Below are 27,304 nucleotides of genomic sequence, written 5' to 3' on the forward strand. Positions count from 1 at the left end.
AATGTGTGCTGTTTAAGTCTCACCTGCTCTCGCGTGTTATCAACACCCGGGTGGTGACGGCCTAAAGGGCTGGTCATAAGAACATACGGCACTCATATTGAACAAAGTTGACAAAGAGTGACATTTTTTTCCACACTTTTTGATCATCATGGTTGTAATGTATTGGGATGCCAGAAGTACACTTCCAGTCAAAAGTTTTGGATCGTAAGATTTTTTACCCCACCCCCAAATCAAACCTTAACCCTCTCAGGGTTTTTTTGGGCCCTGGAGAAGTGACATGCCCTGACATTTGTGCTTTTTTCAGTTGCTTATAAACATATTAATGGAAAAACTGTCATTACACTGTATTCAGCGCGAACTGGGCGACCATATGTGAGCAACATGTATGTACATATTTGTATTTTTGAGAGAATAACGTTTTCACACGTCATAGACAACATAAGGAGTGGCGATTGAGTGCGACCTGAACGCACCAGTAAGTGGTAAGATATTTTGCTAATTAAATGAAGAATAATGTGAGAACTTTATAATGTCTGATTTCTCAGTCATCTTAGTGAGCTTTTATTACGCGCAATTTTATTTACATGTGCAGTATGATGATTTAAGCGTCTTGCGACGCTTGAGTGTGGACGAGAGACTTCTGGAAAACATTTGAAAATGCTAGTGTAGACAGAGCATTTTGAAATGAATGTCCGGATTAGTGTAGACGTAGTCAGAGAGAGTGTCATAACTGTTTTGATTTATGAAATTGACTGCTGCTTTCTTAACTCTGCAAGAACTACTGCGTTGTTAACTACAGCACATTAATTTAGAACAGTGATTCAAATGACTGGAACTACCAGTACAATTAGCTGTTTGAACACAGGCTGCAGTTTCAGGACCCCATTTCTATGACCCACTTTTTTATTTATTCATGTATTAGCAATTTATACCGTTTTAGAGCACTTACCATTCAATTCTGCATTTGTATTATTAATTTTAAGGAATAATTTAGTTGTTGAATTATTTAAATTTAATTTATATATTGTCCTAATCAACCCCTAACCCTAAACACAATGGTTGGTAACACTCTTGAAATATTTAACCCAATTTGTTTTAATATATGAGGCCCTGTATTCTGGATTTAAAAAAAATAATAAAAAAAGTAAAGTTTTGATGGAAAGAAAGACCTTATTTTTTAACACGGAAGCAATACATTTTCTATGTATGAGCGACACAAGACTTAATTTTCATTAGCCCCTTCCTTTTCCTTGCGCCGGTGCAGGAATTCCTTCAGTTCAAATATTTAAAATACATTCATAGTTTTCATTTAAAGCTCCAATATGTAGGAATTTTGTAATAAAATTTCCGAAAATAACTTGCACAGTGTGATATATTTCTTCCAGTTGTGTACTTACAATATTTCAAAAGTCTCCAAAGATTTTTTATTTCAGAGAAATTCCGATTTTAAATAACTGGCCGTCCCGGAAAAGAAACGTCGCCTCTCAGTGACGCAATGTCCTTGTTGTCCTTGATTTTTTTTTTTTTTTTTACAACAACTTTATTGAGTTTTTTTTCTTATCACAATAAACAATAACGACGTCTGACAAAGAAGAAAAATAAATCAAATAAAAAATATGACCCACCACACCGGAATATCACATGGTCAAATGCGGAAGTGGTGGTTATAGCATTATAGCCATAGACTGTATGGTTATAGCTGTTATGGATCACGATTACTCTTTGGCGAGTATTGAAGTGCCAACAAAACGAAAGCGTCCATATTCTGATACACGCAGACTGTGTGACAAACGAAGGAATAAAACCTGGATAAATATCGGCCAGGCGTTTTCGAGATGGAGAGAGCTGCGCGACAATCTTGGACTTGACAGAGACTCTGCTCTCGCGAGTGTATTGATAGACAGGTAAGACATGCAACTGTCAATAATAGCACTTATAAACAAAGTTATATTGCTCTTTGTACTTCGGTAAGGCTTTTTATCACGTGTGGTGATCGAGATTATGGCAGTACAATTAAATACAATCGGATATGTGTTGTTAAAAAAATATATTTAGTCATTACTTGCAAATGTTCGTTCAAATTTACTTTTAGATATTGGTTTGAACACGTTAAACAACACGGCATTAACCATAAAAACGTAAAACTGCACAACATTAACCCAACAAATCATTTGACAAATAGCTGTAAGTTGTAACGGGATAATATAGCATAACATTTCACATTCCTTGCAGTTCATTAATTATGATAACATAAAATAATACGATCAGACATACAGGTAATACAAAAACAAATAAATTACCTCATCCGTGATCATGATTCATTAATTCCATTTAGATACATCGCTAGATGGTGAAAACGCATTAAAAACGACATCTCCCATCGTCACCTCCTTCATAGCGTCATCAAGCTTCGCCTTTGTTATTGTGGTAAAAAAAAATCACATACTGGAGCTTTAAATGTCCGCGTATTACTACAAAGAATGTATGATTATATGATATGATATGATGATACAATATTATGATACAATATTATGAGAATAAACTTGTAAGGAAACACCACAGCGGAATTTTTGACAAGTGGAACAAGGTCAGTCAGAGTAGTGATAGGAAGTATGATTCTTTTATTAAAATGGAAATTTTGTTTTCACAGTTACATGTTTTTCATGTTATTTTACATTGGTCATACACATTTACAGTCTATTAAAATATGTAAAATCTGTAAAATAAAACAGTAAAATTGTTAAATTGTTTTTTTGTTTTTGTTTTGTTTTTAATAGTTTAATTAAATTTAGATTTTTAAGCTCTAAGCAGGTCAAAACATGTTACATATTCAGATGTATGTTGTAAATCTTACCAGGGTAAAATATTTTACTATAAAAAGCAATTTCTGTTAATGTGACATTAAAATCAACTGTGGTTGTTTGTGCCACATGAGTGGTTGGAAAAGACCAGCTTTAATGATGGACCATGAGTGTATAGTGTAAAATGCGCAGTAAGCACTGCAGCTGTATGAATGCCAATGTTTTACTGTATGCTCTGCTCTCACTCAACTAATGTGCTCCTCTTCAATATTTGATATCGCTCACTCATACATTTGCCCGTTTTGAATTCTTCCTTCCTGTAAGTTGCTTCTAAGAAGCAAAAAGCACCCAAAGCTGTCCTCATGAATGATGACTTTATCTGTGTTTGCAGTTTTCAGCAGAGGCTGTTATAGTTCAGTTTACAGAAGTTCATATTCCTGCCCACAATGTATGAAAAACAAATAGCTGTATTACTTTAATAAAAAAAATAAAAATAAATAAATAAATAAATAATACAATTTTGTTTGCTGTCTACTTGTTTAGTGCCACTCATATAATGTGTTCACTGTATCTGACAATGGCTTTGACAGATTGTTTTGATTAGATCAGACCTTTGTCCTTCCCTGTTCAAATGAGAGCTGGACAGTATATTAATATATTCACAGCAGATTCACAACGTTTTACTGGTAGAATGAAATGTATAATTTATTATTATTATTTTTTTAAATAAGTTATGCGTACACAATATCTTTAATAACAATAGCAATGATTTGAATACACTTTTTATCTGGCTGTGAATTTGCCTAATTATAGCAACATTGTTTTAAATGTTAGTTGCAAAAATGGTGTTAGAGTTGATAAATTCAATTCTTCCATTAATGAATTTTAATATTATAACTGTACTTAAATATTTTTACCATAGTTTTAGTAGTCAAGTCACCTTTATTTTTATATAGCACTTTATACAATACAGATTGTTTCAAGGCAGCTTTACAGTGATAACAGGAAAAATATGCATTTCAGTCAGTTCAGTGTTGATTCAGTTCTGTTGTTAAGATCATCAATTATTAAATTATTTCATTTCATGTATACAGCTGTTTTGCAAAAAACGTCATGTCATAGTCCAGCTCAGTTCAGTTCTCATTCAACAGCGCACAGTCAGATCAATAATATTGTTGAATATTAAAGGTCCCGTTCTTCGTGATCCCATGTTTCAAACTTTAGTTAGTGTGTAATGTTGCTGTTAGAGCATAAATAATATCTGTAAAATTATAAAGCTCAAAGTTCAATGCCAAGCGAGATATTTTATTTAACAGAAGTCGACTACAGTGAACGGCTCGTTTGGACTACATCCCTCTACTTCCTTCTTTAGTGATGTCACTAGAACCGTTTTTTGACTAACCTCCGCCCACAGGAATGCTCCCTCAACTCTACTGGCTACTTGCGCACTTCTTATAACTTAGCCTACTGTGTTTACTCAGCTCTTACGGTGATTTTCTGAAGTAAAACTGACGCTTCATCTTTTGTGTGATGTACAATAAACTTTATTAAACTCATCAGTACATGTTTGATCATCATTCGGACCTGGTCTGAAACAGCAGACTTGTAGGCTATTAATAAATAATGGATACATACAAGCAGATGACAAATACGTTATAATAACCGTAATTAAACTACTAAACTATACCTGTTTCATCTCTATACAGCACTCTGACTCTGTAGGCATTATTGTCCGACTCGAAATGAACACCGTTACTGAGAGTTTCTGATATTATCATCATTCCGTGAGATGAATTTGTCCTGAGAGACTGAGCGTGAGCTCATGAAGCTCCGCCCCCTGGGTCGTCCAGCAGCAGCTCATTTGCATTTAAAGGGCACACACTAAAACAGCGCGTTTTTCTGAGCCCCAAAAAATGTCAATTTAAACATGCTGTAAAAAATTATCTGTTGGGTATTTTGAGCTGAAACTTCACATACACACTCTGGGGACATCAGAGACTTATTTTACATCTTGTGAAAAGGGGCATAATACGGGACCTTTAAGTGTCCCCAACTAGGCAAGCCAGAGGCAAGGAACCTAATCTCCATCAGGTGACCGAATGGAGAAAAAAAAACCTTGGGAGAAACCAGGCTCAGTCGTTCGGGCCAATGAACGAATGCAGTGTGATTATGATTCAGGTTGCATCAAAAGTCAGAATTCAGATCGGGATTGGTAGCATAGAAATATTCATCCAGTTCCTTTTGCAAAGATATATGTAGCTGTGTATATTCAAATTTTAAAATATGTGTAGCTTTTCATTTCTTAAACAACCATGTAGGTAGAGACATCATGGCCATATTCCAAGATGACAATGTAAAGATACGTCAGGCTCAAATTGTGAAAAAACGATTGGGAGTCATCTTCACACATGAATCTTAAATTGATTTGAAAGTCTTTGAGATGTGCCTGACTCTTGCATTTTCAATACAAGATCTTGACCAAAAGTTGATGCACCTCTTGATTGAAATAAATGTTTTGATGTTATTTCCATCAATGTATCAGTGAATCTTATGTGGCTTGTTTAAGTTCAGATTAAAATGTAAAAATGTTTATCACATATAGTGATAAATATATAGTAAGTCTTTAAGTATTTAAGTATTTGGTGGTCTTTGAATAACAGCATAGCGAATACAAGCATTTGAGCGGCTGTTTGAAAACATTTTAGATTTACTTTCTTGCACAGCCCATTTTGGGCTCACCGGGATAACCACATTATTTCTGCCTTTCTACTAAGCGTCACCTACTGTCAGAGAGTGAAATTGCTTCTCATCAGTGTTGGGGTAGTTTACATCAGTGTGTGCATTCTTGTTTTATGCAACATAAGTCTAGTGTTAAAGGTACAATATGTAAGAATTTTGTATCAAAATATCTAAAAACCACTTGTACAGTATTCTATATTTCTTTCAGTTGTGTACTTACATTATCCTAAATGTTTCCAGGAATTTGTAAATTCAGAGAAATTCACAATTTTAAATAGTGCCCATCCCTTGTTTCCTGTCAATGACATAATATCCGCGTTATCCCTACTTTCCGCTTTTACTACGATAACAATATTGTGCATGTTCATTACGTAGTATATCATATTACCAAACAGCGGCACATGTATACATTTTACACACAAATACAATTGATTAAATATTCAGTTTATTGTTAATTTTGTGAATAACCATGTGGAAAGCAGGCCTTGATCATTTTACAGTGTTTAGTGGCTGTTTGGTTTCTCTGATTAGAAAAATGGATGTGGTTGAAAGTGAGAGGACGTTTCTTTTTTTTTTCTTTTTTTTTTTACTGACATTTCTTAAAAACTGATTTGCACAGTGATGTGTGAACATGTCGGCAAAACACCTAATTGTTCCAACAGTTCAAATGATGGTATTGTGGCAGGTGATGATGGTCCAAATTAGTTTTTTAAAATATTTTTCTTCTTCACAGTGCTAAAGGATTGAGAATTTCAGCTATGTGCCACATGTAGGGGAAAAAAGCCCAGTTCTACCATAGTTTACAATGGGAAAATGTAAATCTATAAATTATTTTTCTAACCATTTTCATTCTCTAAGCCATGTCTAATCTAATAGTACTCTTTCTATGTTACTAACTTTGAGTCAGCCTCACTGTTATAACTCTTTAAAGATCCCTGTGGCCAAAGAGTTGTTTCTGTCTTAGTGTGCTCTGGTCCCAGTAATGCTGTCAAATTCTTCTCTGTATTATGAATAGATTTATAGTATAATAGCTTAATAGTGCTCCAATTCATCCTCAAAAAACCATGTGTAAATCAGAGGAAGAAAACTTTTTTTCTCTTTAACATTTTTTTCAATATCCTGGTTTATATATCCTATTCAATATCCAGGGCGGCAGTGGCTCAGTGGTTTTTTGTCTACGAAAGGTTGGTGGTTCAATCCCCGGTTCCACCTGACCAAGTGTCGAGGTGTCCATGAGCAAGACACCTAACCCCAGCTGCTCCCGACGAGCTGGATGGCGCCTTGCATGGCTGACACCGCCGTCGGTGTGTGAATGAGTGAGTGAATGGGTGAATGTGAGGCTATATGTACAGCGCTTTGGTGGCCATAGGTCTGTGAAAGCGCAATATAAATGCAGTCCATTTACCATTTACCATTTATATAAAATCCTGCTGAAATTCCTTGAGACACACTACTTTTTCAGTGTTTTGATGTAATTTCCACAGAAACAGGAAATCAGGGCAGGACATTTAGAGTGGGTCAACCCTTTTTTTTTAAGAATAGCCAATACCATTGTTTATGTCACAGCCTGGCAAAGTAGCATTTCACAACTTGTGACAGCCACAGTTGCGCTAAATTAAGTATTAAAATATCCCCCCTTTAAATTTAATATTGAACTGTTACTATTAGGGAAAAAAAAAAACGTGATAATTTTTTCCAATGGAAGATGTCTAACCTTTTGTGATGTTTGACCTCCATCCCATTTTAAAATACAGCATTCTGTGTAGAATTGTTGTTTTTTGTGGTGCGCGGCGACTAATGCATATGATCCACTCTGTTCTATCATGTTTCTTGACCAGAGTCCACTGTGTGTGCACTGTGGAGGGCCCTGTGACACTGAACAAGACTTCATATAATGAAAAGCATGTTTAAACTTTCTGTTAAACTGTAGCTTTAGTGTAATTTAATTTGTGTGCGTTGTTTGTCGTACAGTGCACAGGGGGAAATGAAAGGTGATTAACCTCTCCCGACCGGCAATCGGATGGTCGGATGAATTTCTGGCATGTCAGAAATTTTGGTCGCCCCTCACGAGGTATCACTCAGTTGAGGCAGAGCTATGAACCAATTGCCCTAAACTCAGTGTTTTTTCCCTCACTGCACCTCCACAAAAACAGAAAATAAACCATTTCATCTTTAATTCAGCAAAAAAGAAAACAAATTCTAAGAAAACGAGTTCTTTAAGTTCTGTAGCTATCAAACTAGCTACAAATTACTGTTGCTCACCTTCAGTTCGTGTTGCAAAATGGATAAACCATATATTACCCAAGTCTTCCAAGCCACCTGCGATGTTGCTACACCGTGCCTCTTTTATTAATTTGTTAAACAATGTTCATGTTAAACAAGCTGTTTTTGAAATAAAGCTGTTTTTAATTTTTATTGATGACTGATGATTGCAGTGTTCGGACATATATTATAGACTGTTACTAATTTTAATTATAGGCCTATAATTTATTGTAATCGACCTAAATGATTTTAGATCAATGAAGAGGAGTAAGCTTCTATGTAATCTTTTATTATCCTTGCAGCGCATCGGTTATCTGGTGATACGCTATGAAATTATTGCGTGGAAAATTAATTATAATAGCCTATCAATTTAAAGCTGCAGTCCGTAGTTTTTCCTCTTTGTCGCCATCTCTGTTTGAAATCTGCAATTGCAGTTATTCGCGGAATTATCAACTTTACTTGGGTTGTGCCTCGGCACGGCACATCGCAGATGAATCCAATATTTTGAGTAGAATGTGCGGCTGTCAGTCACCGTGCCGGTGTGGATACTGTCATTCGGAATCACAGATTCTACTTTTTGGAAGTATGACCAACATAAGAATTTTCACTGGAAAATGTCATCTGAACAAGTTAGTAACATCCACTTTCGTTCTGACCGACTAAGGGGAAAAAAGCATTGCAGTAAATTGCGCTGATTAAATCTAACGATCGCTTATCATTATCACATCAAATCGTGCAAATTATACTTTGTTCTCAAATTGTTAATGTTAACAACATCAGCATTGCGTTACTACATTTAATGTGTATTAGACCAAAAGCTGTATTAGACCTGAGCTGTAGTTCAGTTTCCATTTCTGTGCAGTCTAATTTCTAATTGTTGTTGAAAACTTTTTCTTCGTCGAAGCAAGAAACCAGGAGACGTTGGGGATCACGTTCAAACAAAGTTATTCTTTATTGAGGACTTCGCGTTGACGCGGCTGCAGTTCTTCCCAAATCAGTCTGGCTAACATACTTCACATGGTTTCTTTATAGGTCTTTCAGTGGGCTGTCCTTAAAGGTGCTAAACATACACACAGACTTAGAGGTAACCACTAAATCTAATCATCTAAAGACAATAGAGGCAATTGCCCCCAACTGACTTCCCCAAATGTTATAAACACAAATGGTCCCGAGAACTAAGACTATGTAACAGTCACACACAGTTCAGCTCTTAGTTGGAAGATCAAAGATGGTATAAACAACAAATGGTCACGAGACCTTAGACTAGGTAACATTCACACACAGTCCAACTCTTAGTTGGAAGATCAAAGACTAACAAAACCCCTGACTATTACAATGTTTAGACAGCTGACTTAAAGCTGACTTCTGATCAATAAATTGATGCCATCATGTTCACCTTGAATGCCCAATACAGTGTAATTCACCTTAGTTTTTCATGTGATGTTATGTAAGGAAGTAAGATCAGCAGATCTTAAACATATTCTTAAATTTGGATTCTTCATTGTCATACCAACAAATTAATGTTCCTTAGAACTGGTTCTCTTTGAAATACAAACACACATATCTGTAATCAGATGCATATTTAAAACTGGAATATAATCTAATTTTTATCTTTCAAAAGCCCTTCCGATTTTTATCCTTGTTTTTGCATGGGCCCAGTTGCATTTTCTTTTTTTCTGTAGCCACTCCGAAGTCCGAAGTCTTTTGCATTTTACAATGGGTGAATCTCCAGTTGTCACTGGTGGTTGTCGTTTGAACCTTCTGGATCCGCCATCAAATTGATAAGTTTAAGTATATCAAGTGCTGTGAGAAAAGGCTATAAATCTCCACCTCCAACATCCTCACTCGCAATATAGCCTACTAGCCGAGGCACCTTCTTTGTGTACAGATGTGATGTAATGACACAAAGACATGCTCGAAATTTCCCGCGGAAATCCACCACTACCACTGGAATTAAAAACATTATTACAAGCTTACCGTTTTGAATTGAGCTAAGACAATCAGATAGTTTTGATCACTGGCTGGTTATTTACTTAATTTTTAACCCAAAAAAGTTACGGACTGCAGCTTTAATAATAAAAGTAGGCTTTCCCTAATAATAAAAATACAATAATACTAAAAATAATTGAATACATAAATTGTAAATGATAAATCCTCTTGACATTGATAGCTGGTGCTTGTTTTGACTATCTCTGGATACACAATATCATGGTCTGTTGGCGCAACTCGGCACGGGGGTTTATCATGCATATTTTACAAGTATAGTGTGAGCAGTCAAGTCACAGCTCGACGTTCCGATCGTATAGTGTGAGAACATAAAACGCGAGCTTTGGCTTTACATCACATGAGATCTACTCGTTCAGTGTGAGTTGGTAACCTTGCTGAAATCTCACAGAAAAACGCACAATGTATGCCCGCCTTTACCTAACCACTTACCTGTTGGACTATCCACAGCCTGATGCTAGATTGCCTTCACCATTCATCTATCTTAGTCATCTATCTTCAGTCATCTGTTTCCCATATCCAGTTACCATTTAGCTAAGTCTATGAAAACTATCTGACTGCTTCACCTCTTACCTGTTATCCTCGCCAGCTGCTATTGTCCACTCATGCAAATAAACATACCTTTTGTGTTTCACTGATACCTGCGTTGTCCTCTTCTGTTCCTGACAATAATGTCCTTTACCATAAACACATAAAGCCCCAAATTTTTACCACCCCCACACACAAAGGGAAAGGGGAAAACAAGAACGAATGAATGAATGAATGAATAAGTAAGTAAATAAATAATAATAATACAAATTAAAAATAAAGATAGAGAAAAACAGATGTACAAGTTATTCTCTCATGAATAACATTCAGTGATGTACTGAAAGAGACATTGCGTGTTAAATATTATCCGAGTCAGGATCAGAGGGGTAGAGCAAGCCTTTAATAAAATTCAAGAAAGGATCCCAGGGGTTACTGAAGGGTTTAAGGGAACCTCAAAGCATGAACCCTAATTTCTCTAATTTAATGTAGAAAAAAATGTCTTGTATCCATCTATTGTGAGTAGGAGAAGTAGCACACCTCCATTTAAGGCGATATTCCTTCTGGCTAATAGAGTGGTAAATGCGACCACATGAACAACGGGGCTAGAAGAACCAGTGTATGGAAATACCAAAAAGAACCATCAGCGGATTAGGGCTGAATTCAACATTAAGTGCTTTTCCTGCTTTAGTGTCTTTTATAGTGTAGGAAGCAGAATGCTTCAGATTCTAGAGAGCATTTGATTGGACCGAAAATCTGACGAGAAGCTGAAGTACAGAATGATATCTTCAAAATTGTTGATCTGTATTGGTGGTATTTTGAATGCATATATCTTTTAAATGTGAATTTTTTTCATTGTTTTAGAGCACACTAGCTTATAGATAACCATAAGACTAACATAGTCATACTAACAACAAAAATCCCTTTGAATTCATGGGGACTTGGGAATAGTCAGTTAAAAAAAAAAAAAAGAAGAAAGTATTTTGTCAACGAAAATTAATTTTTAATTAAAACATTCTGCTCATGAACAATATGACAAAAACTATCACTAATATATTAGCAGTAGATTTGTACAATAATTAAGAAAAATGTAGAAAGGATTTATTAAAATAATCTAATCATAGTAGGTTAGGAATCTTGAGCTGATAGAGCTGAACGCTGGCAAACGTAACTTTTTTTTAGTAGTTTTATTTACTCATTCAAAAGCAATCCGTATAAATGAGACAATAAATCACTAAATACAAATATGCACAGACAGTAAACGATTTTCACAGTTACTTGAACTAAATTACTTTGTCAGAACAAAGATGTTTTATATGTTTGACATTTAAATTAATAAAACATTTCTGAATGTTGGAAAGGTTTGTTAAATGTTGATGTTACAGTTTTTACACCAATGTTGTCAACTACATTAGACTACTAGTTTTCATCAACTAGGCTACTTGGTTTCATCATTTCATCAGTAAAGTGGATGAAAAAATAATGACTGACATACAATATTGACTAATTTCAAAGGACACCTTAGATAAGAGAAAAACTGTAAAAATGAACACTACATATCCATTTAATGTCCATTTATTATTAATAAACAAAGTAGACAGGCTCTTAAATGGCACCTAACTCCACAAACTGTTTTTCTCATAGCTTCCTCTTGGAGGGATTGCTTCCCTCCCAGGGGAGCAGATGAAGTCATTAGAGTCTGTTACACATGCTGGCTGTGGAGAAAGACTTATCACTGACCACTAAACCGATGCTGTGGATGATATATCAAGCCGGATCAGGTGACAGGTTCATTCTCAGCTAGTAGGGACCTTGCCAAGTATGTTCACAAAAGCTCATGACTGCAGAGCATTAAAATGCGAGGGACTGAAATTGGATAGCAACTTTATCAGCTTCTGTGCATCAGAATTAGGCACTAGGCTATGTATAAAACATTAATTATACAACTGTAAAACATACACAGCAATTCTTAACAGATGTGTTGTTTCTTCTCATTGTATTTAATTGATTTTATATTGGGAATATTTATATCTGAAAAAGACATCATTGACAAAGATCTTTGGAATCAGTACTGGATAATTGTTTATGGATTGCCAGAAAATATAAATTTTAGGCAATTTTTTAAATTGAAATTACATCAGTATTCTCAAATGTCTATGTTGTCAATTATGTCCATGTTGTCAGTTAATTTTTGGGTGAACTATACCTTAAGCCTGGGACACACCAAACCGATGCCAAAGAACTAGCGCTGATGAAAGCCGACTGTGTTGTCGCCTGCGTCGAGGGAAAAAAGCTGCACTTGAACACACCGAGAGGGCTACAGCCGACTGTCAGCTAGAATGCGTGCTCTGCGCCTGTATGTAACTGAGATAACTGTCTATTTCTGAAGATATATTCATCTATATTCGTCTTTCAAAAAGGGAAATCGATGCTGCAGATACACAAACCATCAACAAAGCAGTGCATGCTTACCGTTTTGAATATCAATCCTGCTAAACACTAGGGCTGTCGCGATAACCGCAACATCGCAGTACCGCGCTACTGACAAGCCAACCGCAGAGGAATTCAAGTAACCGCAGCAACCGCGATATTCGCGTGTTTTCTTTTTTCATAAGGCTATACCCTTCTTGTTTTGAACTTCGTGCATGTGTATTGAATGTTAAATAAGTTAATAATGATAATAAGACGTGGTGATCATGGTTTTATCATGGTGATTTGTACAGAGGCTTTGTGGATTTGCACGTAAGCCTAAACAGACAGTGAATGAGAGAGATCGACTGAGCGTGTGCGATTACCTGCGTCTGTCTTTTAGGTCAAGTCATACTCGTGAAAAGGTTGCCGTGTACAAGGAAAGTTAAATATTTGTCCTGTCATCCTTTTAACGTTTAAAATAAAGGGTATTTACCATGAATGGCATCAGCGACAGCGTTGGTCCACAGCGCGAGGAACTCGCGGTCGCGGGAAACAAAACTCAGTGAGTCACGCATTGAATCAATGCCATTTGTCTCTATTAAGTGAAGCTTCAGCGTTACCTATGCAACGCATTGCTGGTCAGCTGAGCCTTGAAAAGTGGAGCTCAAAGTTAAAAATAATTAACCTTGTTTCATTACTATCTTTTAATGAATCAATCAGCGTTTTTGAACGTGTTGTTGAATGAATAGTTGAATGACTCACTCAAAGACAGTCCGTTGCCGTAACAACTGCACGCTGAGTGACAGGCTTTCAATGCGCAGATACGCTGTTTAGTTTCGGTTTATTGGTTACTGAAAATGTACTCGTTTTTGTAGCAACAAATAAATCAAAATAAATTAATAAATGCGGTAAAACCGCATATCGCGCTATTGAGCCACTCATAATTACCGCAAGGGAAAATCCTTCACCGCGACAGCCCTACTAAACACTTTCTTTATTCCACTCCGCTCATGTTAATATTGAAATATTCGCCAAGGAACACTCAGGTTAGATGACGTAACATTAGAACAGCCTTCTATCTGTACCATTTTGACTTCTTTGCTCACTGTTTTGCTATTATTCTCGTGCACTGACTCGTTCACTAAGCTGAACAGCCAATCAGAGCTCTCTCTCTCACCGACGGCCCGACACCGATTCAACATGTCGAATCGGCTGAAAAAAAGCAGACGAGGACCAATTTCAGCTGACTGTGTGGACCCATGCGGAACACACTGAGAAAACTTAGTCGGCCGAAGTGCCTGACGGCCGACCGTCGGCTTGGTGTATCCCTGGCTTTAGAGTGGACCACAAGAGAAGACCTGACTTGATGCAGATAGTCCCAAAAAAGATAGAAATGTTTGTGTGAGAAGGGCTAAATAGTTTGACATTTCTATATTAGCTTTATGGCATAAATTCGGCCACAGATCTGTCTTATACTCATTAGATGCTCTAGACACTGACCTTGACGCCTCACCTGCATCCCTAGGGATTAGTTGATTGTTCTATTACACAGAAAGTTTCATTAGATTTGTATTTATTTATTTTTGTTTTATTTATTTAGTGTTCAATTAGTGACTTCACTGATTCCTGATTGCTGTTCTGTCAGATCATTAATGCCTATCTCTGTCTTCCTTTCTCTCCTTCTATCTCCATCTATCTATCTCTGTTTAGCTAATGGATTCATCCTCATTGGGGAATTCAATCCATGAGCTGCTAAACACATTCTGATCTGAAACGCCTGTGAGACTAGGAGACAAATTAAGTAATTGTGTATCTTTAAACAAGAAAGACACCATTGTGGGTTGCTATTGCTATACTGTTATTAGTAGGGAAAAGTCAAAAGTTCCTGTGAAGTGAATTAATGGGCATAGTTTTGAAGAAGAAATGTCGTAATAGCAATGAAGTATGAATTCAGATTGAATAAATCAGCTCAATTAGGCTATTATGAATAATGAAGATGTTTGAAATGTACACCTAATTTTATTACATAGCTCAATTAATTATTATAAATATTAAAGTGCCCCTATTATGCTATTTTAAAGTCTGCTAATTTTGTTTTTGAGGTCTCCTACAATAGGTTTACATGCATCAAAGGTCAAAATACAGTTTAATTTTCTCATAATATACATTGCACATCACCACATTTTTCAATGATTCTCAAACATTTCAATGGATGAATTACTCTCTCTAAATCCCCCCTTTCCGCAAGCTACTCTGCTCTGATTGGCCAAATGGCACAGTCTGTTGTGATTGGTCTACCGTGTACAGCGCCTGTCGGAAACAAAAACTTCCATTACCATAATAACTTCAGCTCCATCCTGAGGCTTCCTACAGCTCAGCGATTGTACACACTGTAAACTAAAGACAGTTACGATGACGTCGATTTTACCATATCAATCCGAACGCGAGACTCGCGAGTCCGAGGATGAAACATTGGAAGAACTAGTTATTCAACCCGAACCTCCATCGCAAGGATGACTTGAGCAGGACGTTTCTCAGTGATATACTACTCATTTTGAGGTACATTATGAAATGTTGCAACTGTAATTCCTCAACATAAGCATTAACAAGAGTAGGTCCATCAACAAAGCGATGTGTATATTTCTAATTTTTTTTTTTTTCTTATGTAATCCGTATGTTCATTTGGCCGGAAGCTAGTTATTTTACTTTATAACGTTTTAAATATGGATATTTTTCTTACACAAATGCATCACTTTGCTTCAGAAGGCCTTTATTAACCCCCCGTGTGGAGCACTTTTATGATGGATAGATGCACTTTTATGGACTTCAAAACAGAAACGGCCATTCACTGCCATTATAAAACTTCCAAAGATCCAGGACATTTTTTAATATAACTCCGATTGTATTCGTCTGAAAGAAGAATGTCATATAACCCTAGGATGAGCCCATGATGGTGAGTAAATCATGGGCTAATTTTCATTTTTGGGTGAACTATCCCTTTAATAGCCACAATTTTAGGTAATAGTGGCCCACAGCTGATTAGCAGAAGTATTTCAGTAAGACTGTAATAACGTGAGTTAGCCGGAGACCTAAACAAGAAAAAACACTAAACTAAGTATTTTGAACATCCGGTAGAAAATATATACATCAAAAATTGTCCATACTTATTGTTTGTGATTCTGAGGAGCTAGCTGTCCAAATAAACTGACCCATCTTTCAATAGCAAGTGTTTTGCGAATGCCGCATTGAACTCCGAGATTTGAGAAGCAGTCGTCAGTAAAATGACATTTGAGGGCTGGTTAAGTTGTTCGGGGGCGGACAACGTACAACATAGGCGGGCGTTATGCAAATTAATCTTCTAGTGACGTAGAACCGTAAATAATTATTAACATAAATGATTTCGATTGCATAAATCTTAGGAATGATCAAGTGACCTGTTCAAGAGAAAAATTCAAAGTGGGCAAAAAATATATATTTCAAAAAGATTTATTTGAAATATTACTGAAAGGATAGAGTAAATGCTACCTTAGATAATCATTGTTATCATGTATGATTACCTTCAACATATCAAAAGTTTCTTAGCATGGCAATCTGCTTGTATCAAGTAAGGAAGTATCAATTAATGTTTCCTGGTCTAATGGTGTGTTCACACTTGGGATGTTTAAAACGAACCCTGGTGAGATTGCTCTGTTAGTGCGTTTAATTTGAATAAGTGTGAATGCTGCCATCCGAACCCTGGTGCGCACAAAACTAGCGGATCGAGTCTGCTGAAAAGATGTGTCTCGGCCCGCTTCCAAACAAACTCTGAAACAGTTCAAATGAGATATGAACGCAACTCGGACCAAAGACATGTAACAAAAAATGTGAAGAGACTCTAAAAAGGACAGAATGCTCACACATACCTCTTTTTTCTCGTCATAGTTGCAGTGTTGCCCATCACAGTTCGGTACAGGCATAGGAACTGCGTCTCCTTGCAGCGGATCTTTGTGTGTGTGACTGAGGGATTTCTGCCGCTGTTTTGACTCCTGTACACATATTATAAGCTCCTCACAAGTTCTCAGTTGGTCAAAATACCATCATATGTTAGGCTATACACATACAACGAGCGTATTTAACCCAGCACACAGCATTGTTTTCGATGTTTGGTAAATTCCATAAAAGCCGACCAATCAGGTTGTGAACTTCTCCCTATGCCTTTAGGTTCGGTGTTAAAAATGGCAATGTGAACATTAAGCGGAACATTTTTTTTGCATCGGAAGCGAACCGAACTACAAGTGTGAACACAACCTAAATCTCCGTTTCAAGTGAGAATTCTATCTCTACATTATGTTATCTTAACAGTCGTTTATGGGCACTATTCATTTATAGCACACCTTTAAGCTAAGCTATTAAAAATTCATGGTGTGTACACCAGAGATGGAAACTCAAGTCTGTATCTTGGACTTGAGTCGCACTTAAATAAACCTTGCTGCTTGACTTGGACTCGTGACCAGTAGCAAAAAAAAAAAAAAAAGACTTCTGAGAATAGAATGGACTCGTGAACAACTGACTCGAGACTTGACTTGAATTTGAAGACAGAAGCTCGTCAAAAACACATTCTCTCTTTACTACCCCTCATGACAGCATGAAATGCCACATTTTACTATTCATTCTTAATTCATTCATTCCCAATCAATATGCGCTGCAGCAAAAAAACTAAGCCAGCGTAATTTTTATTGGTGTGACACATGAAGGCACGCATATTCATCACCCACTGGAAAAATGCTGGTATATAAATGAACAACAAACAGTAACTATTTTAGCCAAGTCTTATCTTATGATAATCTTTGTCATTTAATTTAAAAAGCAATCAATTAATCCAAAGGGGAGCTCCATTTTATGACCCTGTCCGACTCATCAGTTTGTTGAGTCTGGGTGCATTATTATATTGCCTTATCACAAACGACACACAGACGGCAATTTTGTTCTTTATGTTTTTTACTGTAACGCTTGTTTATACATGGGTTTTGAATGGATTATTAATGTTCGTCTCTCCTCATTAATCTGTAATAAGATTAAGTATTGCATATAACTAAAAAAGTGGCACACTTCACTTTCAAACTGCTGCAATGGGTATATAATCTATAGAGTTATAGTAAATCAGCCTTAATATGCTGGGGTCATACTTGTTTCTTGTTGTTTTACTTTGGGCTGTAGAGAAACAGCAGGTGTTTAGTTGTTCTGTTGGCCCTGTAATGTGTAGCTCTGCCAACTCAACAGGCTGTGTCACTCCTCATTTCCTCCCCCCTCTGGAGCGGAAGTGCTGAATCTCTGCCAAAATAAGCATCCTAAAAGGATCTGAGAGAAGGGACATGCAGAAAAGTCACACATTTCAAGTCAATAAAGTGAAACATGTAGCACATTTAGTAATCGAATCAAACACTGGAGATAAATAATAATTTTAGATCACTGACAAGGACCAGATCTGAGAATGTAGATAGGTTTTGGCAACTGACATTCCAACCTTTTTTTTCCAGGAGACCCCTAATTTAAAGGGGTCCTATTATGCTTTTTAATTTTTTTTACTTTATTAATATGTAATGTTGCTGTTTGAGCATAAAAAAGATCTGCAAGGTTACAAAGCTCAAAGTCAACTCCAAAGGGAGATATGTTATTTAACAGAATCCACTTTCCAAAAACTCCAACGAACGGTTTGTTTGTACTACAACACTTTTTTTCCGGGCTTTGTGAAGTCATTTAAATAATCTCCGCCCATGGAATTTGCAAATAAAGGTGCAAGGCCTGGTTGAGCTGCATTAGAGAATACAGTGTTGTCGCTATGTCAAAGAAATGCTGTTTTGTCCACCCCTTTTCCAAATCTCATTTGTTAGACCTTCCTTAAGCTGATGAACTTAGAGTGGTTAATGTATTTTAAACACCGTTCCTCAACATTATAACCCCAACGTTTATCTGTGTACTACTCATTTTACGGAGAACTGCTTCCAGAAACTAAGAGAGTACAATGCAGGCTACGCACAAAAGCTTATCCTGAAATGAAGCAGTTCCCACTTTGTCGGGACAATCTGTTGTTTTTGGATCACAACTTGTGTGTCTTATTATTTGTGGTTGCGTTTCCTATTAACAGTTCCAATTATAAGTTTTATGTTGTTGCTACAGTGTAAACAAAGAGCAAAGCTTTGCCTCCACTAGCCTTCTAGCTAACATTACTGTATTGATTTAGTGTTTACTGCAGCATTTGTAAGCTCTCGCTTTTGTAAGACTGTTCACCGTCCCTTAAGAAAATGTACCATGGTTTAGTGACCGATTACTGTTTGTATTACCATTGTATTACCAATAATATGTGAGCAGCATGTATGTAAAAGTTTTTAGTTTTGAGAAAATGACATTTAGGCTTGGTTCCTGAACAAATATATATATTTAAGTCACTGAAATAAGGCCATAAAACTTATACTGATTATTTGTTCACAAGACTTTTGAAATCTGAGTCACATAGCCTAGAATATTTGCTTCAAAACTATGTGAAAATCATCCTGCCCACTCTTTAACATAAAACAATATAATGATTTAAAATTTGTAAGACTTGTGTTGTGTAAGAAAGCTGTATGTGGGGAGGGTGTGAATCATCATGAATATTGATGTATTTCACACCTGGTGAGACAAAGACCCTACCATAATGGCCCTATCTGTGAGGGAAATTGAACAAAGAATGTGAGGAGAGTAAAATAATGGCTTTTGATTGTATGGATTTATTTACAACACAACATAATCCAAAGATACATCACGAAGGACAAAAAAAGGACATTATTGAACACACTGATCTAAAGACGTGAACAGTCACTTTGTGCCATTCCTTAAACAGTTCCTGTTCAACATACCTGTCATTTCCAAGGTGTTTGCTCTTTCATTTTACCATGTTCATGTACAGAGACTTTTGTGAATGTTTAAGTCAACAGGGCTCATCAGTGACATCTGGTCCCTGTAAAATCAACAACTGTGAACATGCTGATATCAGGAGCAACTATATGGATGTGCAATTTTGAAAAAAAAAAAAAAAAACTAATTGTGATTTTTCTAGTTAAAATTGCTATTTAAAATTCACAAAAACATTTAAAGGTTGGTTACCTGTCTATAGTTCATATTTCAACATGTGTCCGTCGATTTCATACATTTTAGTCTGGCACCAGTTCAACTAGTACAATGGGAAGTTTATGCAACAATATCACAGTATATTATAGTCAAAGTGAGAGTAAATGTCTTACCTTAAATCTTTCGGATCTTCAAAATCGCATTCTTCTTCTTCTGAGGTAAATCCAAGGTAAACTCACTGCGTGTCTTCCAAACTCGATGAAAAGCAGAGGACTGAAGTTTGATTCTTTGTTTTGAGGTAATGGGGGCGTTTGCAGGTTTGAGTTCCTTCACATGGACGATTAGCATGTGAATCACTTGTGCATGTGTGGGTGTGGTCACATTAGAAATAATGAGCAGAGACTTGAGAAACAGTACCTCTGGTTGAATTCATACAGATTACTTAAACAGAGAATATTTGTTTTATATAATTAGATCATTTAAAAGTAGACACTTAAAGGTTTATAAAGATATATTGTTCATGCCTGTGTGACAAGTATTCGCTGAGTTTTGTTTCAGATGTGCTCCAGAAAAAAAAAAATCACAGAGACTGAAAGGCAGAAAGCAAGCAAATCAAGACTTCATAAAATGTCATAATAGGACCCCTTTAACATTCAAAATCTTTAACAACCTTTGACTTACAACATAATGTTATCTATTAACATGCACTACATGTTCAAATAAAGTATTAAACAAAATGTTTTATAAAGTGATGATAACATCTTAAGCACCTCAGATGGAGAAGAGGGTTATCTTTTAATGCCCTAAGAGTGCTTACCTTTCTGCAGGGAGAGAGAGGTAAATACTCGACTTAGACCTAATACCTAATAATAACGTAACAAAAACTTTGAATATGACAGTTGTGAAATCTTCATGTTTAAATCATCACTCAGGATTTCTTTAGAAGAATGCAACAGGTTTGTTGCTAAAAAAGATGAATTCCTTGAAAAAGTAACAGTCTGGTTTTCCTTTAGTCTGTAGAGCGTGATCTTTTCCACCTTTCATTTATAGAGGTCTAGTAGTTTGTCGCTGTCAAAAAATAGAAATGTTTGTCCTTTCTGCTACTTAAATGTATAAATACAGCGGGGGAAATAAGTATTGAACACGTCATCATTTTTCTCAGTAAATATATTTCCAAAGGTGCTATTGACATGAAATTTTCACCAGATGTTGGTAACAACCCAAGTAAGCCATACATACAAAGAAACAAACAAAAATAAGTTCAGAAATTAAGTTATGTGTAATAATGTGAAATGACACAGGGAAAAAGTATTGAACACATGAAGAAAGGGAGGCGCAAAAAGGCATGGAAAGCCAAGACAACTGCTGAAAACTTACAGTAATTAAAAAGCAGTCCAGCCCCCTGTCAGTGGAAATTAATAACAGCTGGTGCAGTCCCAAATGATGGCCTACAAAAAGGTCTCATTGCCAAGGTGTCACACAAGACACATCTCATGATGGGTAAAAGCAAAGAGCTGTCTCAAGACCTTCGCAACCTAATTGTTGCAAACCATAATGATGGCATTGGTTATAGGCGCCATTCTAAGCTTCTGAGGCCCTGTTTACACGAGAACGCTCGCGGGTGAAAACGTAAAAATATTTTATCAGATGTGCCTTTCGTTTAGACGGCGACGGCGTTTTCGGGGCTTAAAAACGCAAAAAAGTGAAACCACCCTCCAGAGTGGAAATCTTAAAAACGCTCCACCGTAGCGTTTCCATCTAAACGGTAAAAACGCAAAAGTCTGCTAGACAGTGAAGGCACCGATCAGTGCTTCACATTGCCACCTAGCCGCCTGGAGTGCATACTACATTGAATTTCACACACTTTTGCGTCACCATATGCACGCAGATTTCCCCCCGATAACGCTCGTCTAAACGCAGAATAAAAAGTGATCACTTTTGCGTTTTCTCTTCAGATCGTTTCGTGTAAACGTAGCCTTGGTCCAGTGAGCACTTTTGGGGCCATAATACGGAAGTGGAAAGACAATAATTTCACCATAAATTTGCCTCGACCAGTGCTCCTCGCAAGATTTCTGATAGAGGAGTGAAAAGAATAATCAGAAGAATAAAAAGTGCACTACAGTGGGTAGAATCATATCTCAGTGATCGTGTCCAGTGCGTAAGAGTCAGAAGTAAGTTATCAACATCTAAGGATAATGACATGGGTGTCCCACAAGGCTCTGTTCTTGGGCCTTTGCTGTTCGCGCTTTACATAAATGATCTTCCTTCGGTGTGCGGTGAGGTGGACATGCAGATGTACGCAGACGATACTGTAGTTTACGTGCATGGAAGCGATGCGACCAGTGTAGCTAATAAACTAACCAATGTTATGGGAAACATCTTAAATTGGCTTTCCTCTGCCTCGCTCTCACTGAATGTAAATAAAACAGTAGCTATGTATTTTACCAAAACTCAACGACTGACGTCCTCCTTTCCATGCATTTATGCAAACCAGAGTCAAATAAAAGTAGTGAAGGAATTTAAATATCTAGGCCTTGTTTTGGATTCAACCTTTACTTTCAAAAAACATGTTAAGAAAATTTGCAGCACGCTAAAATACAGTTAGTCTGTTTTTAGACATATTAGGAATACATTGACTCATGATGCTGCAAAAATTTACTTGGCGGCAATGATAATTCCTCATATTAATTACTGTATTTCTTGTTGGTCACAGATGAGTGAAACAGCAATAAAACCTTTAAAATCTTTATATAATCAAGCTGTTAAAGTATTAGACGAAAAGCCACTGAGATATCATCACTGTCTGATTCTTGGAAAATACAGCATGTTAAATTTTGATAATATAATTGTGTATGCCAATGTGCTATTTAGTTTTTAAAATTTTGAATATTGCGCCTCCTCCCCTGAAAACATTTGTCCAGCTCTGTTCTGAACAGATGACTAGGAGCTCCAGGTCTACGAGTTGCAATGATTGCAGACTGCCTAAACGTGGCTCGGCCTTTGCACAGACAGCCTTCTCATTTAAAGGCATCAAAGAATGGAACAAACTCCCACAGAGTCTGAAACTTTCCTTAGACCTGAAGGATTTTTCTCGCAATACAAGGAAAGTGCTATTGGAAAACCAGTCGTGTCAGCATAGATAACTGTGTATGTAAATATGACTTTTAGTGATGTTTTATTGTAGTAATTTTGGTATGATTTACTTGGACTGATGGTTGTAATGGGGAATGGTTGAATGAATTAATTAATAGTTGTATTTGAGTGACTAATTACATTTTATATTGTATATTTTGTATTGTAATTCACCTGTTCGGGGACTGCAGATGGAAACTAGCTCAAGCTAAATCTGGTGCAAAGCATCTTTAATTAATGTTTTTTGCACATTGTCCCTGTTGAAATAAATAAATAAAAATAAATAAATGTCACGTCGTGGGTCAAGTGGTTTCAGGAGGAGAGCTGTGCGCTTCTTGATATTTGGAAAGTGTTGTCATTTAACGTCAACTATCCTCATCAACACATAAGAACATAATTTGTTTTTTTTGTTTTCTCAAAAACTGAAGGAAACTGGCTAGAGGTCTGCGATATCACAATTTTAGATATTGAATGATTAAAATGTTTCCACAATCTGCTTTTGAAGAAATATCGTGCTACAGTGCATTCTATCCTTTGCAGTTCTGGTGCCTCCATCCCCACATACTGTACAATGCGACGTACATTCACATGTTAACACAGCGGTAGAGTTATGCTCACGTGACTCTGCAGTTATTCACAGTCATGAAAGTTTATAATTTGCATGCATTACAAAGCCTTGCCAGTTAAACATTTCATCCGCGTGCTGTTCTGGCATGCGCTTTTCTATTAGATCCCTGCATGAGCTCTTTAAGTGACAGCAGCCTAATAATAAACACGCTGCCTCTAGTCCTTAATATTAATAAAACAACAAAAGAGAAAATCACTCACTGCTCTTCACTGAAGAATTTCAGTAGCTTTAATTAGAATCAATGTATAATTTATTCAAGTCTGTAGTGTTTTATTTTGATGTTTGTTTATTCCATTTCTTACTTGAATGCTGCTGTTAAATACACCTACTGTGGCTGAAAAAACAAAGCACTGTTTTTTTCAAATGTATATTATGTTGTTTATTTGCAATGTGCATCTTTTTTCTTATTTTTAATAACAAAGATAAAAAAATATTTGGTGTGACAGGTGTTGTCGAAGGTGAAAGTGTGGACATGCAAAATGCACAGAAAGATGGGATCTGAGTTATTTTGAGGTTGTCGTATGAACAAGAAAGGGTATGAGATCACTTCAATGCTGAAGAGGACCAAAAAAAGAAACGGGTTCTCTTTTGAGTCCACTATATTGTGAACACCAAAAGGACTAAGGCCACTTTCGGCTGGTTCCCTTTGTGGTTCACTTTAAGCTGGAGTCCGAGTCGAGTCTGGAGTTTTTTTTCACGAGTCCGAGTCGAGTCTAGAGTCATTTCATGCCTTAAAAATAAATAAATAATTAAAGGCTTTAGTTTTTAAAATAGGCAATTTATGTGCCACGAGAGAAGCTCGCCCGTCCAAACACCACACGCCGGTCTGCCCTCGAAGACTGCACCCCAACCACTCAAAGAGGCATCCGTCGTGACAACCTGGCGACGGGAAACTACACCCATCTTGTCCCCCTGAAGTAAAAAGGGGGAGTCTTTCCATCTCCAAAGAGCGCAAAGGCAACTGCGCAACACTCTCAGCAGGCGGAAGGCAGACCAAGAAGGGCGGATGCCCCTGAGTTTCATCCACCACAGTAATGGTCTCATATGAAGGAGACCCAAGGGCAGGACAGGAGAGGCTGCTGCCCTGAGCCCCAGAAGCCTGCAACATATGCCCACCGCTACATGATGGCTGAGCGTGAAGCGGGCCAAGCACGCACTGAGACTGGAAACTCGAGCAGGGGCCAGACAGGCCTGCATCGAGAGAGAATTGAGTTAGACACCCAGGAAAGTGGTCTGCTGAGAAGGAGCTAAGACACTCTTCTGAGCATTCAACCTGAGACCAAGAGACCAGAGGTGGTGGAGAAGGACGTCCCTGTGACTACACACCAACTCTCTGGAATGAGCCAGTCATCTTGATAATTTAGCACACGGATGCCCTGGAGCCTCAAGGGGGCCAGAGCTGCATCCATGCACTTGGAGAACGTCCGCGGAACCAGAGCTAGACCAAATGGAAGGACCCGATACTGATACGTCTTTCCCCCAAAGGTGAACCGGAGGAACTTCCTGTGCCTTGGAATGACCTGGATGTGGTGATAGGCGTCCTTCAGGTCCACGAATCAGTCCCCTGTTCGAATCTGTGCCAGGATTTCAACGTCAACATCTTGAACTTCCCTTTGTAAAGGGAAAAATTGAGACAATGCAGGTCCAAAATGGGGCGCAGACCCCATCCTTCTTTGGGACGAGGAAGTAGCAGCTGAAGAAACTGGAGTCTGAAGTCTGAAGGTTTACCTGAATTGTACTAAACCTGAGGTTTAGTGTAATGCCACCTTTATACTCAAAAACATCTATAGAGGATGCATTACATGTATTACCTTATTCAAATTGAAATGAGTGACCATTTTAGAGGGTTCACACACAGGCCTCTTTTCGGGCTAATTCAGAGTTGTTTATTATCAAAGTTACACAACTCCAATTTAAGTTACTTTTGGGTGCAATAACTTTTACATTAAATGCCAAGTCTGTGTTTTAGCAAAAAAAGGATATGTGTCCAAAAACACCTACTGAGTAGGAGTTACATGACATAGGCTAAATCGTTTACATCTCTGGTTCACCCCAAACAAAGATAAAACCTCACAGTAATCTCACAAAATCATGTATTCCATAAGTATGTAATCATGTCAGTGCAATTTAGACAAGTCCAATGGATTCATAGACCCAGAAAACATGGAGTAAGGCACCAAGATGACTTGACTAGGTCAAATAATGAAGGAGTAGGACATTTTAAGGGCGTCCTGCCCATCTTGGACACCATCTTGAAAATTACACCTTTCTAGTTGTCAAACTTTGGTAAACTTTTAGTATGTTATTAAACGTACAGTATGCCATTTTTTTCGCCACTAGGGGTCGCTAACCTCTAACAATAACAAAGGCGTAGTTTGACGACGCAACATTTGCTAAGAATTATGGATCTTGTCGTCAACGTCAAGCCGACCGATCTAATAATGTTTATGGATGACTGAATACATCGATGTTTTTATCATGACTGTGATATGAAGCAGTTCGGGATTGCTAAGAGACAGCTATCAGCTCCACACGCGACGCGAGTTCCGCGGATATAAAAGGAATATGGACATTTCATTCTACCGAACTACACGCAAGTGCAGAATTACTACTCACAGGTCAGTTTATTAGACAAATTAAACTTGTGAGGTAACGCAGCGTTGTTTCACTTGGTCTAACATTACACTATCACACTAAACTGCATTTAAATGTGTTGAAATGTATGTGTTAGTTTGTCTGTATGAGACTAGCAGTAAGCTAGATCAACATTAGAATAACATACAGATCACATTATAACATTTCATCATTGTTGAACTATATAACATTGATTAGTTTTATGTAAATGTGCTCACCTGTTTAATAAAGTACATGTAGGAGCGGTCGAAGTCTCGGACGTGGAGCTCTCGTTTATATACTGTCTATGGGAGCTCTAGGCATCTCGAAAACACCGCGCTGAATTGATTCTCGTTTTAGTTCTCCTTTTTTATCCAAAGTCTGCTTGCAATGGTCCATAATGATTGAACGAGTACGAGCGGAAAACAGGGACAACGCGGATATGACGCCATTGACTGCGACAAAACGGAAATAAAGAAACGTGCCGTGTCTTCGAGTTAAATTAAAATTTCTCCTGGTTTGAAAGTTATTGGAAACAGTCCGGGATAATGTAAGTACACAACTAAAAAAAATATGTAACATAGATATAGTGATTTTTGCTATTTTTAAAGCAAAAAAGTTACATATTGTGCCTTTAAGGACACCTAATACTAGAAAATACAGCTGAGAAACCTTTTGTTAGAATTTTTTTTAGGGTTAGGTTTTTTTTTTCTTTTTTTTCTTCATATATGTAGCCGCCTACTATATAGTATACTATATATAATAGGAACTACCAGTGATGTGACGTTAGTGTACGCGGATTGACCGAACGCACACGAAACACCAGCACCTGACATTTAAAAAACAGGCTGTGTGTAAACACAGATTATAGTCTATATATTTACTCCAGAAACTAACTATACGAACATGGAAAACAGTAATAAATGGGCCTATTAACCTTTACTTTGAGGAGAAAATCCAACGCAACTTTTGAGGGGACCAAGAGAAACATGATTATGTATTTCTGCTCAGCTAGCAAGACTGGACATCAACCTCATGGCATTCGCTAATACCTTTTCATATACTGTCTTTCTATGTATAACAGTTCTATCTAATAACGTAT

The 27,304-nt window shown here is 37.1% G+C and overlaps 1 protein-coding gene across 4 annotated transcripts in view; it reads left to right on the forward strand.

Moving 5' to 3' along the window:
• The window catches only part of rptor (regulatory associated protein of MTOR, complex 1), a 409,250-nt gene that overhangs the window by 135,490 nt on the left and 246,456 nt on the right, over positions 1-27,304 (forward strand). The window lies entirely within an intron of this gene.

Source organism: Squalius cephalus (assembly GCF_949319135.1).
Source record: "Squalius cephalus genome assembly, chromosome: 10".
Lineage (NCBI taxonomy): Eukaryota > Metazoa > Chordata > Actinopteri > Cypriniformes > Leuciscidae > Squalius > Squalius cephalus.